The sequence below is a fragment of the Anser anser genome (assembly GCF_964211835.1).
Source record: "Anser anser genome assembly, chromosome: 17".
NCBI classification, from domain to species: domain Eukaryota; kingdom Metazoa; phylum Chordata; class Aves; order Anseriformes; family Anatidae; genus Anser; species Anser anser.
Window position 1 is genome coordinate 5,523,984 of NC_139738.1, and position 17,574 is coordinate 5,541,557.

Consider the following 17,574-nt stretch of genomic DNA (forward strand, 5'->3'; position numbering starts at 1 on the left):
GGAAGTGTTCCAAACTGATGCAATTTAAGCTCACTTCTAACATGCAATAAATGTGATTATTCAGCAGAGGAGTTGAGAATTACGTCTGATACGTAACTCCTGTTGCCTTCCACAACCAGCACGAATGCAAGTCAGTAACTCCGAACCAAAATGCAGTGCTGTGACCTTGGTAATCCTGCAACCAACCTTCCCACCTGCTTTCATCTCCATCTTGTGTTACTTCCTAATTAACACCTTCGAGCACGTGGTTCGGCTGCGGTAGGAATTGGGGCCCCTTGCATAAACCCTTTGTGGAGTTTATCCGTGGAACAAAAGGCCCTTATTATGCTGTCTTTGTGGCTGCTGCGTGGGAGTGCTACAGGGTGTGCGGGGCGGGAGGGAGAGGGGGAAATGTGCTGCTGTGTGATCACAGATCTGAAGGCGTTCTCTGTATTAATGTAGCAGGTGCTCTGTTCTTTTCACAATAAGAAAGTCCAAGAAATAAGAGGTTTAGCTTAAGTCATCGATACAAAAAAAAAAAAGAAAAATATGCCTCCAGTTTTAGCACTGTAAACAAACGAAGTTGGGTGTATGTCTAAACAACTGCTGGCTTGCAGGCAAATAAATAAAAACCACTCAGGATGTGACATTTCCTCAAGAGGACTTCGCTTTGATTTACCTTCACTGAAGAGCAGAACATGGTGGTGCTAGCGCGGCTGCCCCGGCCCTGAACTTTGCTGGCTACAGCAGGTTTGTGTGAGCGCAAAATGCTGGTCCCTGGGGAAAGGGACGCGGCTGGAGCCGGCTGGTGAGGCAGCTGCCACGTGAGTCACTGCAGAGCTGCCTCTGCCCAAGTCCCTCCTCTGTGCATCCTTCCTGTGGCCTTTGGGGTTTTTGGGGTTAGGGCACCCATGGCATTGGGTGCAATTTGAAGCAAAGGGGCAGGAGTCGGAGCACTGCAAGCGAGGAGCTGGGAGCCCCCAGCCCCGTTTCATCCCTGGCAGCACTCTGGTCACCCTGCAGAAAAGGCTTTTGGCTGAGTATGTGGGAACGCAAACTTGAACAGACCTTTGGGGCAAGGACTGCCCGCAGAACAGGGCTCAGCAAGTGCAGGGAGCTGAAGCACAAAGCGCCTCCTTGACATTTTCCTTGTCTCCCCCAGAAACTGCTGGTTTATGGCTGTGAACAGCAGGAAGCGCAGGAGCAATTTCTCCTTTGACATTTAAATTGCAGACAACATTTCCAATTAAATTTCCCTTTTTTACTAGATGTTGTTTCAGGTGTATTAGCCGCTTTATTTTGTTAGAGTGGTTATTATCTGTTGTTGAGGCTGCTGGCAATGCAGAATCTGCTGACATTTTGGCAGGAAGGTCTCTGAAAGCATTGCCTGCTCTTAACCTTTGGGGGTGCGTGGGACTCTGCTGTTGGGCCTCTGCCAGGGCCACGGCTGTCTTCAAAACTCTGCCTCTGCTGGAATCTGCAACCCCAGCAAATCCAGCACGTGCTGGAAAGCCCTGTGGCTTTTCAACCACCCACCCCTCGTAGGGTCTTTGCCTGGGTGGGAGACGGTGGGGCCTCAGGGAAGGATGCACAGGGGAACACCAGACGTGCCCCCAGGATTGCCTTTCAGAAGGATACAGAATTGAGCCTAGGTATTTCCTAATGGATTTGCTTTTCATCTCTTTCATACTGCTGGCCGGATGAAGGTTTTCTTTTTTTGTGATGAGAGATGTTCCTTGTCAGGGCTCCTAATCTGTGAGGCTGTCCAGATAAGCTTACAGACCTGGAAAGGCAGGAGGGGAGGAGGATGCAGCTAGTCAGGCAGAGCAGGAGGCTGAAGGAGAGAGAAAGAGAGGTTAGGAGAGGGTGAGTTATGTCACGTTGATCATCTGTGTTGCTTGTGTTACTGAGCCCTGCAAGGCTGAGGCTGCGGCATTACCAAGAGAGAGCAGGAGATGTGCAGGGATCAGCTGCGTGGCTGTTCCTGGCTTTGTGACGAGCGTGTTGTAGGGATTTCACTTTGCAGGGAGCGGTGTAGTTAAATCCCCTTCAGCCTGCTTGCCTGGTGCTGCTCATGTAAGTTACTTTCTCTGCTGCTGGAGGCAGCTGTGGTCCTGGCATGCTAGGAGAAAGGAAAGCCCTTTGCAGCGGCAGGGTGGTGAGGACCAAAGCAGCTGCCTTCGCTGGTTCCTCTGAAGGCATTTGGGTTGGGGGAGGAGGGCTGGCAGCACCTGTGGTGGTGCTCTGGATCTGAGCTGGAGCAGCTGTCTCCAGTTCCTGGCAGGTCTGGAGGCCAGGGCCTAGGTGTGTGATGGGGGGATGCCTTTGGAGACTCCCTCCCCGCACACCATCAGTGGGTGCCCAGCCCTGTCCATGCGGCCCTGCGGGACAGAACGGATTTGCTGCATGTCGGCTCTGAAAATGTCCTGGAGCTCAGTCAGCTCTGCAAGTGCTTCCTGCCTGGCTTAGATCTGGAGAGATGTCACTGGGCCTTGTTAACCGCACCAGCCAAGCAACAGAAGGCCCAATTTATCTTCTGCGTGTATCAGCTCATCCAGGTAATCGTTACCCAGGACAGGGGCAGACCCCTGCTGGTATTTAGGGCAAATGGGGCATCCACACCCCCGGGATTGTCACTTGCTCTAATCAAACTTGGTATTTCTGCTGACGTTCTTCACATCTGCGTAACATCTTCTGTGTCAAAGTCCTGGAGCGCTGATGAGCGTTAATTATCTGCCTTTTTTCATCACATCCCTATGGGGTAATATTCCTCAGTTTAGAGATAGGAGCTTAGAGGCACCGAGAGACTAAGGTCAAGAGGAGAGACGTGTGGAGAATGGTAATACAGGCCAGTAAAGCATTTTGAAACATAAATTCATTCTGATTCTGAAGGAGGGCCAGAAATGCTGAATTACCTGTTCATTTACCAACTTCCCTAGCCACAGGAGCAGCTTGCTCCTTCCTGATACGAGGCAAAAGCGTAAGCAAGAGGAGCACTGCTCCCAGGTGGCTCCCTTAGCAGGGCATGGGACTGGCCAACAGGGCAAGAGAGGTTTGGGGCTTGAGATGCACAGCAAGAATGAAATGCAATTTATGAAGGCATAGACTTAAATGAATTGGTTCATTTATAAAAATCAACTTCTCCAGGCTACTTAGCTTTTTGATGTCTCACCAGTATTTAATTGTCTTAACTTGATCTTAATAGAATTATTAGGTTTTATATCTCTGTAGATCTTGAGATTTATTTCCCAGCTCTCAATCTATTGGCCTGTGGCAACACTTCTGCTTAGCTTTGATTTGCGGGGGGAAAAGTTATTAGGCCAGTGAGCGGTTCTGCATTAGCAAATGGAACAGTTCCTAATCAGCTCATCTGTTTTGTGCTGCAGACTTTAAATGAAACATTGCTTTGGCAATATTTACCAAAGTGGATGTTGTCTCGATGAGTTAATTATCCTCCTTTGTCATCTTGGAATGGCCTCTGTACCTCGAGATTGCACGTCTGAGTCTTGCTGTCCCCCTCTTCTCGAATAAAGCTTGAGCAGTGAGACTGCCTGGGGACTCGAGGCAATGCGGATCCAGGCAGGTTGTGTACAGTCGGGTCACAAAGAATCACAAAATGAAATGCAGAGTGAGAGCTGGTGAATGGATGGCACTAGTGAAGTGAGGCAGGAAGATATAGACTGTGGGTTTCAGTGCTTCTCTTTTCTGAAACCCTGAACTTTGTTTTGAAACCATCTTTGTTTTGTTTTGGTTTAGTTTGTTTTTTTTTGTTTGTTTTTTGCTCTGCTTGATACAGAACAGGGTTTTCTGGCCTCGAGCCAAGATGAAAATCTCTTTTCATACCTGCCGTGGTCAATGGCTAAGTTAAAGCAAACAAACTCCCTGCGTCAGCTGCATGCCCAGGCTGCCAGTGTGTGAGGTTTTGGCTGGGAAAGGAGAGATTGGCCCCATATCTTCAAGGATCCTGCTGCTTCGAGAAGGGGAAGGCATCTTGGGACACCAGTAGATTTAGCTAGTATTAACAGCAGGGGTCAGTGACAGGCTCTGTCTGTAGCTGATAAGTGAAAGAACAAGCTCAGAGCTGCAGGTCAAGAAACAGCAGTTGTCATTACCCTAGAAGCACTGATAACATAATCCTTTAATAATACCAACATAATACCGGCAGCCGTGGGCAGGGAAAGCTTGAAAAGCTGGCCCTGAATTTGGTGTGGAGTCCCATGGGAGGGGATGGCTGGCTGAGTGCTTTGCTAGGAAGGATGCTCAGCGTGTGCCCTAGTGATTTCCCCCACCCCAAAGGGAGCGGTGCAGCCTGTGCTCCTACCTGTGCCCCCAACTGTCCTCAGGGCTTTGCAGCTTTTCAGAAGTGGGGAGTTTCAGCAGAGAATTAGATTAAAAAATAAATGTGTAGCTTGCCTTTTGCTGGATATGTTGTCCCTCAGCCCTCTGCCCCCCACTTAAGAAAATATTGCCCTCCAGATTCAATCCTGTCGCCCATTATTCATGAGGTCATTACTGTTTAATTTAATCACCAAATGTCAGCTCAACCCCATTTATTCTGCCAGCTCACTGGAGATTTACCTATTTATTTTACATTTCAAATGAATTGCTCATTATTCTGTCATTCTGGGATTTTATTCTGTAATTTATTTTGCGGGCCCTGACAAGTTGAAAATGAGCCCTGGTTCTCTCCTCTCTCCTGCATGTTAATCGCCGGGCCCACGGTTCAGCCCTTCTCTTGCAGGACCGAGGGACCTGACCCAATATTCAGCAAGGGAAGGGAACCGGGCTGTGTAATCTCACAACTGCTGTTGCTGATTCAACTGCGACAGAGAGACGCTTTTTTTTCTTCCCTCACCTCTCAGGTCAATGTCAAAGGACAAATTACCCCGTGCAACGTGCTCCTGAAATACCCCCCGGCGGTTCAGAAGTGCACGGCGTCCCTTCTGGCGCGTAGGCATGGGTGTGGATGTGCCGTTAGTCCCCAGAGCAAAGGCTGTGAAATGCAAGCGTTGGAGAATGCGCTGTTTCAGGGTGTAAATCAGCCTTCTGGTTTTGAGGTTAGGATGAGGTGGTCCCTGCTGAGGGACTGTCCTCATGTTGCCTCCTTCCAGCTCTACTTTCCTTTCCTTTGCTCTTGTTTCTTGGCCCGTGTTGGTGCTGGAGAAGGCGCTCTGCTCCAGTTACACGTCCGCAGGCTCCCGTGGTGCCCCGGTGCCTGGGTCAGGTCTCTCTGTGCCCTGTGGGTCCCTGTGCCTGCAGCTCAGCTCCTTGCGGACGGGTTGTGGTGCTCGTAACTCGTCTGCGTGCCGCCTGGGTCCCATCCTGCCCCCACCCTGTCCAGCCTCATTCTGCTTCCTCGTGCAGAACACCATATTATGGAAAACCAATTTTCTGTCTGGATTAGCTCTTTATCTGCCAATTGAGCACTCCGTGCTATCTCTGTTACCCTGCAAGCTGCTGGGACCCGTGGGCCCTGCACGTTGCCCTTTCATTATCCGGCTGAAGATCAGCTCTTCTGTGCTGGAGAGAAGACTTAAGGAAATGCACAAAAGGCAAAAGACACTGGTAGGCACTAGAAAGAGCAAGGGGAAGAATTCAGAGGACACGAAGGGGGATTTCAATCTTCAGGCTCATTTCTTGGTGGAAAATAAGCCGAGCATGCGCTCAGCCCGGTGAGAGCCAAGAGCAAAAAAAGCCCACTGGGTTTGTCTTTGTGATGCTTTCCCTGACACTGGCACAAACCCAGAGCGCCTCATTGATTTTCTGTTTTGCCCAGTCTGGAATGAGCAGTGTGAGATTGCTCCTGTTTGCTGGGCTGAGTTATTGCCTGCTGCCTCCTGTGAAGTTTCCTGGCAGGTGCAAGAGTTGGACGGGGTAGATCCGCCTTGTTTTGCTGGTTGTCTTTTCCCCTGAGCTGCTGTCTCTGGCCATTCACACCCGTTTCAGCCTGGGTCATCCAAGGGCACATCTGGGAAGTCACTGCTTTGCAGGGCTGCGGTGGGAGCTCTTGTAAGAGCACCTTAAACACGCAAAAGTGACTCTGGTGCTCTTCCCTGGGAGCCCTACCACGTCCTTGGGCCTGGGTTGAGCTGTGCCCTGCCTGGAAAGGAAACTTCCCTTGCTGATGTGTGCAAAATGCCTATTTCTGGTGTTCCTCAGCGCGGGGAGGATGGGGTGGCTGACTGTCAAGTGCTCGTTCTTGTGAACAATGGCTCGGAAAGAATAATTTTCCAACTGGATGTCAGGCGTGTTTATTCCTGGATATTTAAGTGCTCTTGACTTGGCCCTAACTGAATTTGTGTCCCGGCATTTTTCTTAATTATTCTCTCTGATTCCTCCGTGTCAGTGTGCAGTTGAAGATTAATCGGGGAAAACAGTGGTATGCATCCTGCTTGGAGGCCATGGATCACTGCGTGCATCTTGCAGGCTCCAGGGAGGAGCCCAGTTACTTCTGCCCTTGTCCCCCCCCTCCCAAGGTCACCCTTCTGCGTCCCTCCCCGCGCCACCCAGGGATGCTGAGCACCCCTCCCGGAGCGGGGTGGCAGCGCTGGGAAGCGTGCTGGGCTGAGGGGGCTCCCCAAGCATCTCCCCATGCCCTGGCTCTTTGGGGTGTGATGGGGAGGGTGTTCAGGCCATCAGTAAACCTTCAGTGGGTGGCTCCTGTCCTGCCTGGCTAGGTCCTGCTGGAGGAAGGCCTCTGGAGCCCTGCTGAGCGCTCCTGGCTCTGCTCTCAGCTGAGCGTGGCGTGACAGATAGAGGTTATTCCTGCAAATGCTCCTTGCTGCCATTAACAAGTCGTTAATGGTGCAGAGAGCCCGTGCCAATCCTTCAGCCTGGCTTGGGCGGTTGCGTGGCAGCGTCCCTGCTTCCCCACATCTCCTGCTTCCCCACATCTCCTGCTTCCCCACATCTCCTGCTTCCCCACATCTCCTGCTTCCCCTGTGGCTGGGAGAGCAGCGAGGGGCTGGGGGGCTGCTGCGGGGGGGCTGAAGACATTTAGAGGTTTAAGCTCCTTGCTCTCAGCACAGGCAGGAGCACGGCCGGTGTCCCTCTGACAGCCAGGGGATGCAGGGCTCTGGATCAGTCGCGGTGCTGCAGGCGAGCACTCGCTTTCGGCTCATCTTCCCCAACCCTCAGCGTTCCCGGACAGAAGAGGAAAGAGAGGAAGAACCTTTGCTTGATTCAGCAGGCCGGGTGCTGGTGGGGTGGCTGTTTGATGTCGCAAAGCTCCGTGTGCCTCTTAACTGTAAAAATGCCTGCTCCTTTTGAAGCTACGTAGGCAGCCGCATTACTGAGAGCACTAAGTACGAAATAAAGCCCCTCGACATCCTCCCTGCTGGTAACACATTGTGCGAAGCTTTGCTTTCGTTTAAAAGAAGCGAAGAGCTTTGCTTTTCTGCCAATAGAAGATGCATTTCTCTGGCAATCGGCATAAAATGAATCTATTTAAATAGAGGTAATTTGGTGCAAAGAAATTGATTTTTCTATCACAGTAATGTTGAATAACGTTACTTTCTTTAAAACTTAAAAGAAAAAAAAAGGGGGGGCTACAGTTTGGCATTTTGCATTGTTGTATACCTGTTTGCCTTCGTGTTTTCTGTAGCCTGTCTCAAGGGGATCTTGCTGTGCCTTTTTTTCCCTGATAGATTTACTTTTGCTGTCCTGTTTTCATGAGAAATGCCTGCCTAGTTAGTCTAACCCCGAACTCCAGAAATGTTCATTTAATTCTGGATGATCCCACTTCTAGGAATGGCAGGGTAGTATAGGGATGGCAACAGCAAGGGCTTGGACACCTACGAGGTCTGGTAGAGGATGAAGGGACTAAGATGCTTAAGTCCCTTAGGGACTAAGATGCAGCTGAGCATTTTAGAAAGTGTCTGAGGTAAGGGGATACTTGGTCAGCTTAGGCTGTGGAGCTGTACAGCTGGCTTATCCTGTCTCACTTCTTCCCCCTTTACCAACAGGGTGCTATCACCTGCGAAGTGGCTTCATCCCTTCTGCCTCAGCAAGTGCTGGATGGGGCGAGGACAGCAGGGAGCAGAGCAGCACCCACTGGGGACAGCAGGTGGGGATGGAGCTGACCCTAACGCATCTCCTCTCCTGATGACGGCTCTTTACTGACAGAGCTTTGAGCTTGAAGGTAAGAAGTGAAGGGGAGGGTTGGATTAGGGCTGAAAAAACACCAGATTCTTTCTTTTCTTTTTTTTTTTTTCTATTGGCAAACCTTTCAAACTTACCTCTGTGGCCTGGCTAGTCTAATGATGAATTGATTTTCTGTGCCTTGGTGGATTTTATGGAAGCCCTGACAACGTAAGGCACTTGATTTGGTTGATAAGAAGTGGGCTGGGGGGTCCAGACTGGGATCTGATCATTGCAGCATCACTGGTGACTTTCTGAGTGGCAGATTTCCCCATCACTGGTGACTTTTTGAGTGGCAGATTTCCCAATAACCTGGGGAACCCTGCTCGGCTTGTTTCTGAGGTGCCCCCAGTTAGCTGGTGTTTGGGGTGAAATCCCCAGGTTTTGGTGGTTGTGGATGCAGGAGTGGGGAGCTGGGCGGCCATGGGGAAGGGAAGAGCGAGCCTCCGGATCAGGATCTCGCTGCTGCCTCAGCAGATGTGCTGCTGGCTCTGGTGCTGACGTCCCACTGTCATGCTGAAGCTTAATAATGTTTGGCAGCAGCTAATTAACACACTAACAACGACTTTGTGCCAGGAAGCTGCACGGCCCCTGCAGATCTGGATGCTCTGCCCTACGGGGGGAGCCTGGGGTCTCTCTGACTCCAGTGAGTAATAGGAACACCACGGGACACTAGAGGTGGGCGTAGGGCTCTGGCTGCTTCTGAAAAAAGGTCACCACTCGTACTCGTAGATGGCCGAGGCTGCAGCCTGCGGGCGCGATGGGGACTGGCTGAACGTGGAAAGATCGGTGAACGGGCCTGTGCTGGAAGCTGGGCAGTCAGGCTTATCAGAAGCACTGCCTCACCACTTGCCTTGTCTATGAGCCGGTAGGGTTTTGGTACACCCTGTGAGCTGTCTGGGCTCGTGGTGGTTCCGACCTGTCCTACAAAACGGAACTGGTGAAGGTGCTGTGCAGGTGGGGATGAGCTCCCTGGTTGTACAGGGTCGATAGTTTGAGTGCTGCGGCAATGGGCCTCCTGCAGAGCTTCTGAGGTTGATGGAAACCTTCTCAGGCTTTGGCAGGCTCTAGAGTTATGGGGTGCCCAGGGAACCACGTGCCCCCCCTTGCACAGCAGAGCTGGACATGAAGCTGAGCCCCTCCCTGACAGCCGCAGCGCCTCAGACACGTCCTGCCCCATTACAGCATCTGGGCAGTGAGCTGCTCCGTGCTCCGTTTCTGGAAGGGCATTTCCCCTTCTTGGGGCTGCCACAGGGGGCTCAGCCCAGCCCCGTTCCCCGCACCATCGCTCCGTACCCTTCCCCAGGCCGCTGGGGGAACAGAGGGCTCCTCCTTGCTCCCGTGGAGCTGAGATGCTGCCTGCTGCTCCCGGCCCCGGGGCAGAAGTTGCTGGCAGCGGGGTGCTGCCTCTCCGTGCCTTTCATGAGAGCCCTTTCTTCTCAGTAGGGCAAACAGAAAACCCATGACCCCCTCTACTGGCAGTCATCGCCGGCTGAAATATTATTTTAAGCCAATATAAATTCATTCACATCAGCGAAATGAGGAGGCAAGGGTTTTCCTTGCTTTTCCCATTAAGAATAAATCTGCCCTCTGAGACAGCGCTTTTACATCCCTTACTGAACCTCTGCTGCCTGCAGCAGGATCGCTCCCTGTTCTGCAGGGTGAGCCGTGCTTGCTGAGCACCCTCTGGTCTTTCTGTTCCTGCTACAAGGAGTGTGAAATGCTCCCGAGTCACCTGTGCTGGGCTCCTGGGACTGCTAGTGTTTCGTCTCTGCTGCTGACAGTGGGAATAATCTCATTTCTTACTTAAATATCCCTTTTCTCCTCAGGTGCTTGCAGGGTGCGGGGACGACCTCTGCTCCAGCAAACCAAGAGTCAGCCTTGTCTGGGACAGCCAGAGGATGCTGGGACACAACTTCGAGAATAGCTGAGACTTCAGGAAGAATTTTTTTTTGTTGGTGGGGCTATTTTACCAAAGGGGATTATTCTGCTAATTGACTTAATTTAGTTAATTTGAGGCTGGGAGCTGCGCTAATCTGTGCTGAGGGGGGAGGCAGCCAGCAGCACGAGGTCTGTGCTTGTGTGAGCCGGGCTGCAGGACAGCACAAACATTTTGCAGGACAGCACAAACATCTTGCATCCTCCTCTCTGCTGCGACAGACCCTCTGGCGAACTGCAGAAAGTGGTAGGAGCCTGGAGGGGGCTGCTCAGGGCAGAGCTCTTATCTAGAGAAAGAGGGGCTAAGTAAAAGGTAGTGCTGTAAGGGCAAGGTGTGCAGGAGCGTGGTTTGTGGTATGGTGGGAAGGGAATTTCAAGAGGGATTTGGTTAATTTATCACAAGCATTGTCCTAGTGCAGAACTGTTTTTGTTGTCTTTTGTTTAAGAGAAACTTTGGAACTTCCGAGTTTCAGATACCTTACTCCTTTGGGTTATTTTTAGCTCGCCCTGGCAGTGGGATGAAAGCATCCTCCTGGCCTCTCTAAACGAGGAGCTGCTTGCTTCTCTTTGCTGGGTCTGTTTTATAGGTGGAGGAAGAGAGTAATGGAGCCAGCGAAGCAATTTTCTCTCTCTCTGTGTGGGGCTGTTTCATGGCAAACCCTTTGTTTTTAGCCTGGCGGTGAGGAGCAGCACTCAGCTGCAGGATTTCCACGGAAGAAATGATGCAGTCTGCAGTCTGGGCTTTCTGGGTGTCCTCCCACGTGCCCAAGCTGCTTTCTGCTTATGCTCACATAAAGGTGTTGAAGGAACCCACTCCACCTGCAGAGAAGGTGTTTTTTTTGTTTGTTTTTTTTCACATGTGCTCTCTGGTCAGTGGGACTGGCTGGCCCTTATCCTCTTCTGCTGGCAGTGAGAGGAAGTCTCTGGTCTGAAAACTGCGTGTGTGATACATTCGTGCTCCTTGGCACTGACAGGAGAGCACAGACCTTGTGGTTAATTGACTTAGCCACGAAAAGTTGTCTCACCTTTGCTCTGCACTGCGTTCTCCCTTAATTCGCAGACTCAGGGCAGTGTTTCAGATGGCTCACTGGCTATGTAGGCTGCATAGCTCTTTTCCCCTCTTTGCTGGCACCCAAAGGTGCTGTTTGTCTTGGCCATGCTGGGTAGGGGCCAGGGGGTGCCTTGGAGGTAACTGGGGGAGCTGGAAGAAATGGGAGCAAGTAACCTGCAGGTGGTGAGGTGATCGTCACCCTGCCCTCTGCTCACAGCCTGAGGGGACGGGGCGGGTGTGAAGGAGCATGGGCTCTGCTCAGCTCACTCCTAAGATCTCTGCATGCTTTGCTGTCTATGGAAACTGGATAACATCCTGAGCTGGCACCGTTTGGCTGCAAAAACTCCTTCCCTGGCTCAGCCTGGCTCGTGGAGGAGGGTGAGACATGTTTACACCAGCTGTGGTGCTGACCTGGTAACTGGGAAGTGGTTTTTCTGTTAGAGGCTGGAGCTGGACCAATTTGGTCCATACAAAGCCGCTTTTTAATGCAGATACTGCATTAAAAACCGGTGTTGTAATAAAATAATAAAAAAAAAACTCCATAAAGAGAAGATTTTGAAGACTTTATCCTAATCGTATGAATGTTTCTGCATTAAAGCATTACTGTAATGAGAATGTGTCAAAGGCTTTGCTGGCAAACCCATTAAAACAGATTAGAGCATCTATCTGCACTATAAAAAGGTCTTTTGAGTAGAACTGCCCGTAATTCCAGCTGTCACAAAACAAGAGGCTCCTGAAATGCCCTCTGAGCAGCCATCGGAGCTGGGGAAGACTCAGCCACGTGGTCTTGCTTTGATTGCTGGCAATGCAAGAAGTACTCTGACCCTTGGGCTGTCATTCCTTGGGGGAATCTCTGCCTTGAGGAATTAATGACCTTTCATTAAGCCGAGATAATTGTCGCCTCAATTCCCAGCCGACTGGGGGAGGAGAACAAGGGCACTGGCGTGTGATGTGCTCTATCCTGTGGCTTTCCCTTGGCCACCAGACCCGTCCCCAGCTCCCTGAGCACAAAGGCTTGCTGGGCAGACAAAGGCAAGGCCAAGCCAGAAGCTGCTCCCTGTGACCCAGAGAGAAATGGAGATAATGAGCTTGCAGGGACCTGGCTGTAGGCAGAGGCATTAGACTGAGGCGGGCAGGGAAACAGACTGGGAACTGATAATCATGATGTGTTATTTCCATTGGAATTACTCAGATTTTTTGACCCAAATCCCCTCTGTTCTCTAGTAGGCATAGTTAGAAGTTGGTAGTTTTGTTTAGATAAAATCCTCCCCTATGTTGAGACTTTAGCTTAGCTGAAATGAGCAAATTTTCACTATAAAAGAATAGTGGAGGGGGAGAAATATCTAGCCAGCCACTTTGGTTATGCCTTCCAACCCCAGCACGCGCCCCTGAATGGCGAAGTGGTGGTATGAGACCGCATGTGAGGGCTGGAGGAGCTGGGGAGTATCTGAGAGAGGCAGGATCAGATCAGCATCAATGCTTTGGGGTTTCTCCCCTAATAACAATCCACGTTCCAGTCCCCAGATCCTTGTTTTGATCCTTTTGAGCTGGGAATATGAAAAGGAACACTCCTCCATATTCAGCAGATGCATCTGAAGAATGTACAAAGGCGAGAGAAAACACCACATCTTCTGACTTCTTTGAAGGGCTGAGCGTAGAAAAGAATCCTCTTTATTAAAAAAAAAAGAAAGGGGGGGGGGGGATGGTGGAAATGACAGGGTTTAAAAATTCAAGGAAGAAAGGGGGGGAGGTGAGGAGCATAACTTTAACCTGTAATTGCCATCTTCACGTGCTTAAAGCGCTGCTGAGGCCTTTCTTTCTGCTGGGACTCCTCCTAGATTTTGTCACTGTTGTCCCCAGTCCTAAATGCAGTCGTACAGCACGAAGCTGCTTTGTCTCCTTTCCTCACCTCTGTTTTATTCCCTTCCTAAGGGCGAGGTGCAGTTCTCTATGGGGAGACCTGGCCTGGCAGTTGCACTCCTAACATAGGGCTTGTGCCTGCACAAACCTGTGGTTCCCGTTGTTTGGGACAATTTGTCTTACAGACTCTACGTAGTGATTCTTTCCTGTGCTGGTGATGCTGGGTTGCGTGTCACACAGAACAATTTGGGATGGCCTCTCTGTTCCTCCGGCCTTTAACAGATCTGTATGGCACCTGAAAAATATGCACTAGATTACCAAGTAAATAGCCGTGGCTTTTGATGTGTGAAGAGGGGCACCCGTGTTTAGATTTGGGGGCACCTTTGGACCCCTTCCCCTCACTGATGATATTATTTGCTGGTTTAATCACAAGACTGCCGCACTCTTTTCCCAGCGCTTTTGTCGTATGTATAAATGATTTTATAGCCTTCTTTGATCCGCTGAGATCTGTAGGAGAATTCTGCTTTTGTTTATCTGGTCTTTTAATGGCTGTGTAGGAGGGAACAGGCTTTTATTATAGCGAGTGCAGCCATGAAAGTGGTCACTTGGCAGCAGAGCGGTTTGCACGGGGTCAGGTTGCTTTAGCACGCATGCAAATTGCTGTTGTTTTTGCGTTGGATCCCAAAGCAGGTGAAATCCTTCCTCAGGAAAAAAAAAAAATCCTAGGATGCGAACATCATAGCTTTGCTATTACTGCAAAGCGCTGAGCAGCGCCTGCAGAGTGCTGTCGTGTTTTATTTGCTCCCACTCAGTCAATGGGCTGACCTCTGTTTTGCATAGACAGCCATGCGATTTGAGCTTAATGAGTCGATGGCATGTGGGACAGAGACAGGTGGCTCCTCTAAGTGCGGGTGAAAGGCCCATTTATGTGCCTTATGAATTATGTTAAAATTGATGGGAGTATATAATATCCCAAGTACTCTGGCGTTTAAAAATGCTCTACAGCTGCTCCTGTGGCTTTCGGCGCTCGCACACAAGTACCTCGTGGCTCCGGTACCCTCGGGGACCGAGGTGGTGTGGGCAGAAGACAGTGGGGGCTCCCTGCCCGTGCACAGCTTGTGTCCTGGGGTGGGCAGGACGCAGCCACCTGCTTTGTACCGTTTCCATCCCGAAGCAGCTTGTGTATCTGCAGTCCTCCGCTTCCATCCTGAGCCATTCTACATGGCACCTGTGGTTTATGTCCATGCCAGCTTCCGCTGTGAAGTGCGGAGCTGTAGGCTTGTTCCAGGCTTCTCCATTTAGGAAAAGGCACCAGGACCCATCCTTCAGAGACAGATCATGGTCACAGGGCGTCCTGCTCAGGCACAGGGCTCAGAGCATCCCGTCTGGTGGGACCAGGCCAGCCCAGAGCTGAGAGTGAGGTAGGATCTCTCCCGGGACTGGTGAATTACCCCCTTGCTACTACTGCTTTGTAACACGAAAACAAACCATTGTCTATATATGAAAGCCTGCAAGGTAATTAATATCCTAGCCATTAAATTCTACTGTAGTATACTCAATGTTAATAAGCTGGCTAAGAGCTCTGCTTGAAATTAATAAGTTGCAAATGACCCAAGGGCCACTGCTTCATGCTTGCTTTTTTCCCCCCATTTACCCACCCAAAATTACAGAATTTAAATAGAAAGACAATTTTCATTTATGAGCTAGTATCATTATTCATAACCGGAGAGTTGTAAGGAATAAAAAGCCTTTCCGGTTAATTAGAAACTTGAGCATCTCGGGGAAATTTGGAAGGGAAGTAAATCTGGGCTCGATAGAGGGTAAACAAATATAAAACACAAATCAAAAGGAAAGGTAATTTCTGTAGAAACGTGGAAGTGCGTGCTCCCAGGTGTCCAGCTCTCTAGTGCAGGTCGGTGGTCTCACTGCGGCGAGCGTGGAGCGTGCCAGGAGGTGCCAGGAGCAGAATATCCACGGGTCCCCCTCTGATGAGACGTGGGAGAGGTGTTTGGGAGAAGCAGGAGCGCGTGCCTCCCGGAGCAGGACACGGCGATAATGAACCTCGCTAGTTAGCTAACTCCTGTAGAACCGAGCGTCTGTTTTAATGAGGCTGACAGTTGTTTTTAATGGTCCTAGGTTGTTGCCTTTAGCCTTGGACTGACAACTCTTTAAGATGATTTAAATGAACATAAAGCTTTATATAATGAAGCCTTCTGCTGTAACGTGCCACCAGGGTTAGAACTTCTGAGCAGGAGAACTGAGGGATGCACAAGTCGCAGAGGTAATTGTCAGCCCTTTGAAGAGCATTACATGATCCTGGGAGTCGCTGCCTGTTATGTGGTTGTTGGTCCTTCTTTGGCTGTGGGCATCCTGGGGAAGCAGCTGTGGCCATTTCCTTTGATGCCAAGCTGTAAATGATAGCAAAAAAAGCCAGCACTTCCCAGACAAACTCTTATCTTTTCATTGTTGGACTCTCCAAATTACTGAATACTTGAGATTGTCTTCAAGAGACCAAGCTCCCGGAGTCCTGCAAGTACAGGAAAGTCGTAGCCCTTACTTAAATAGGGGAGGGAGAAGGAATTTGCTTTCACCTTGCTCTTCTTTGTATTTTGGGGCAGACCTTCCAGTTGGAATCACCTCCTTCCTGAGTTCCCAAAGCAAATGTAGAAAACTAGGACCTTCCCCTCAGTGTGGTGAGGCCAGGTGAGACACAGTCATTACTAGCTGTGTGCTTCTTGTCCACAAGACACGTAGCTCCATCCTTGAGCACTCCAGACAGCAGCCAGAGCTTGTCCTCCAGCCCCACGCTGCTTTGTGAGGACCTAAAGTCAGTGAGCTGCACCCAGGGAGGGATGTTCGGTTTTCCACCGGGGGAAAAGAGCAGGCTGGAAATCTGTTGGGAAGGATTGTCCTTTTAATAAAGGCTCCTTGCCTTCAAGGCAGGAACTGACTGTTGATTTCTTGGAGAAGCCCTGCCTATTCAGGGGGATAAGAGGCCTCCAAGAAGTGTCTCTGTTTTTGTGTGAATGGTCCAGGCTGGCAACGACCAGCCCTGGCTCTGGAGATGCTGGGGGAGGATGGAGCTAGGCCTGGCAAGTCCCCTGGGACACCCAGAGCTGAGACAAGGGGGCTCAGATCCCCTCTCCCCCTTCGACAAGGGGCAGGGTGGGAGAAGCCTGCGGTGCTTTGTGTGTGACTGACTTTTCTTGTTCTCAGGGCTGTCAATCTGCTATCCCCTGCTGGCAGCAGAAGCTCTAATTAAAACAAATTAGAGGGATAAGACCTAGCGGTATAGAAGTGCTTTGCTAATTATGTGGCTTGCTCAGCAGAAGAGCTGGGCTGTGGTTTTGTTCCATTCTTTCGAAGAGAAGGTGGCATCGTGGAGATGCTGGGGGGGGGAGAGAGGGGGGAAGAAGCTTGGAAACTTGAATTGTTTTGTTTGTGTCTGTGAGTCGCCTCTGCACCTGAAGTACCATCCCAATTCCTGTATTAAGGACGCTCTTCCCACATTCTTTTAAAACCTTGTGTTTCTGCCGAGCTGCTGTGCTCAGAAGCAGAAACATCTCTGCTGCTATGTACCAGTCCCCCTGTAGCTCCAGATGCTCATCTTCAACCCCTACCCCATCCCTTAGGGACAATTAGGGAAGAGATTGTAAATTCATAATTATGGCCCTTTTCAAACCTAGATTAGTTCCTCCAGTCTATCAGGTAAATACATATTTATAAGTGTTCTTAAAAATGCACCATCCTTCACTCGATGAGGTGTAATGAATCCATCATGTAAATACATGCTCAGGTGCAGAATGGAAAAATCCTTAGGGTATTTTTTAGGATTATTAAAGGGATGTTCCTTGAGTAGCTTGGCTTCTCTCAAAAGTAATAAGAAAAAAAGTGATTTAACTGTGTACAATGCACAGATCATTTAGTGGTTGTTTCTTCTTTATCAAAAGCACACTGGTGCCCTTCAGGCAAATGGGACTTTTTCTTATGTCTGCAACTTGGTTGATGTTAAGAGCAGAAAGTTAAAGGAACCTAAGGAATAGCACACCTATGATGGGATCAAACTCTGAAGAGCGCATCTTGAAAATACAAAACCAAAAAACTCGGTTACTGATGCAAGAAATTGTTTGGAGAGAATGCCTGAATCTGAGATTTCTTGTGCTCCCTTTTCTGCTCTGTTTTGCACTTCCAGTTTTGCCGTGCAATACGGAGCAAAGGCTTTCTGAAGGTGCTGAGCTGGTTGCGGTTATCCCAGTGCTCTGGTCAGGGTAAAATACCTGAAGCCAACGTCTGGGGAAAGGGACCGGTGCCATCCATGTCTGAGGTAGGTCTTAATGTGCTGGAGGCAGAGCATGGTGCATTTGCAGCACGCTGCCGAACTGCAGAGGTGTCTCCAGACAGCGAGCTGCTGGTGGCAGGTTAAGAGGAAAGTGTCACCTCGGGTGTGCTGGCAGCTGTGGCCTGATGGAGGAGTTGTGTGCGCATCCCGAGTCCTTCGCTCCTGCCTGAGCTCTGCCAGACGTGCTGCATGGGGAAAGCTGCTGCTACTCCATGCCCCAGTTTTCCTAGCAGAAATCCAGGTCCTTGAGCTAGACTAACTGTAAATC

At 50.2% G+C, this 17,574-nt stretch overlaps 1 long non-coding RNA gene across 2 annotated transcripts in view; it reads left to right on the forward strand.

Moving 5' to 3' along the window:
* The window catches only part of LOC310883202, a 47,958-nt gene that overhangs the window by 12,359 nt on the left and 18,025 nt on the right, over nucleotides 1-17,574 (forward strand). Inside the window, exons 3-4 of one of the 2 annotated variants that reach the window (XR_014573369.1) lie at nucleotides 7,944-8,119; nucleotides 9,948-10,303. This is a non-coding gene — a long non-coding RNA (uncharacterized lncRNA). Of the gene's footprint in view, nucleotides 1-7,943; nucleotides 8,120-9,947; nucleotides 12,633-17,574 lie in introns of those variants that run through there. The other variant, XR_014573370.1, reaches the window with a different exon arrangement.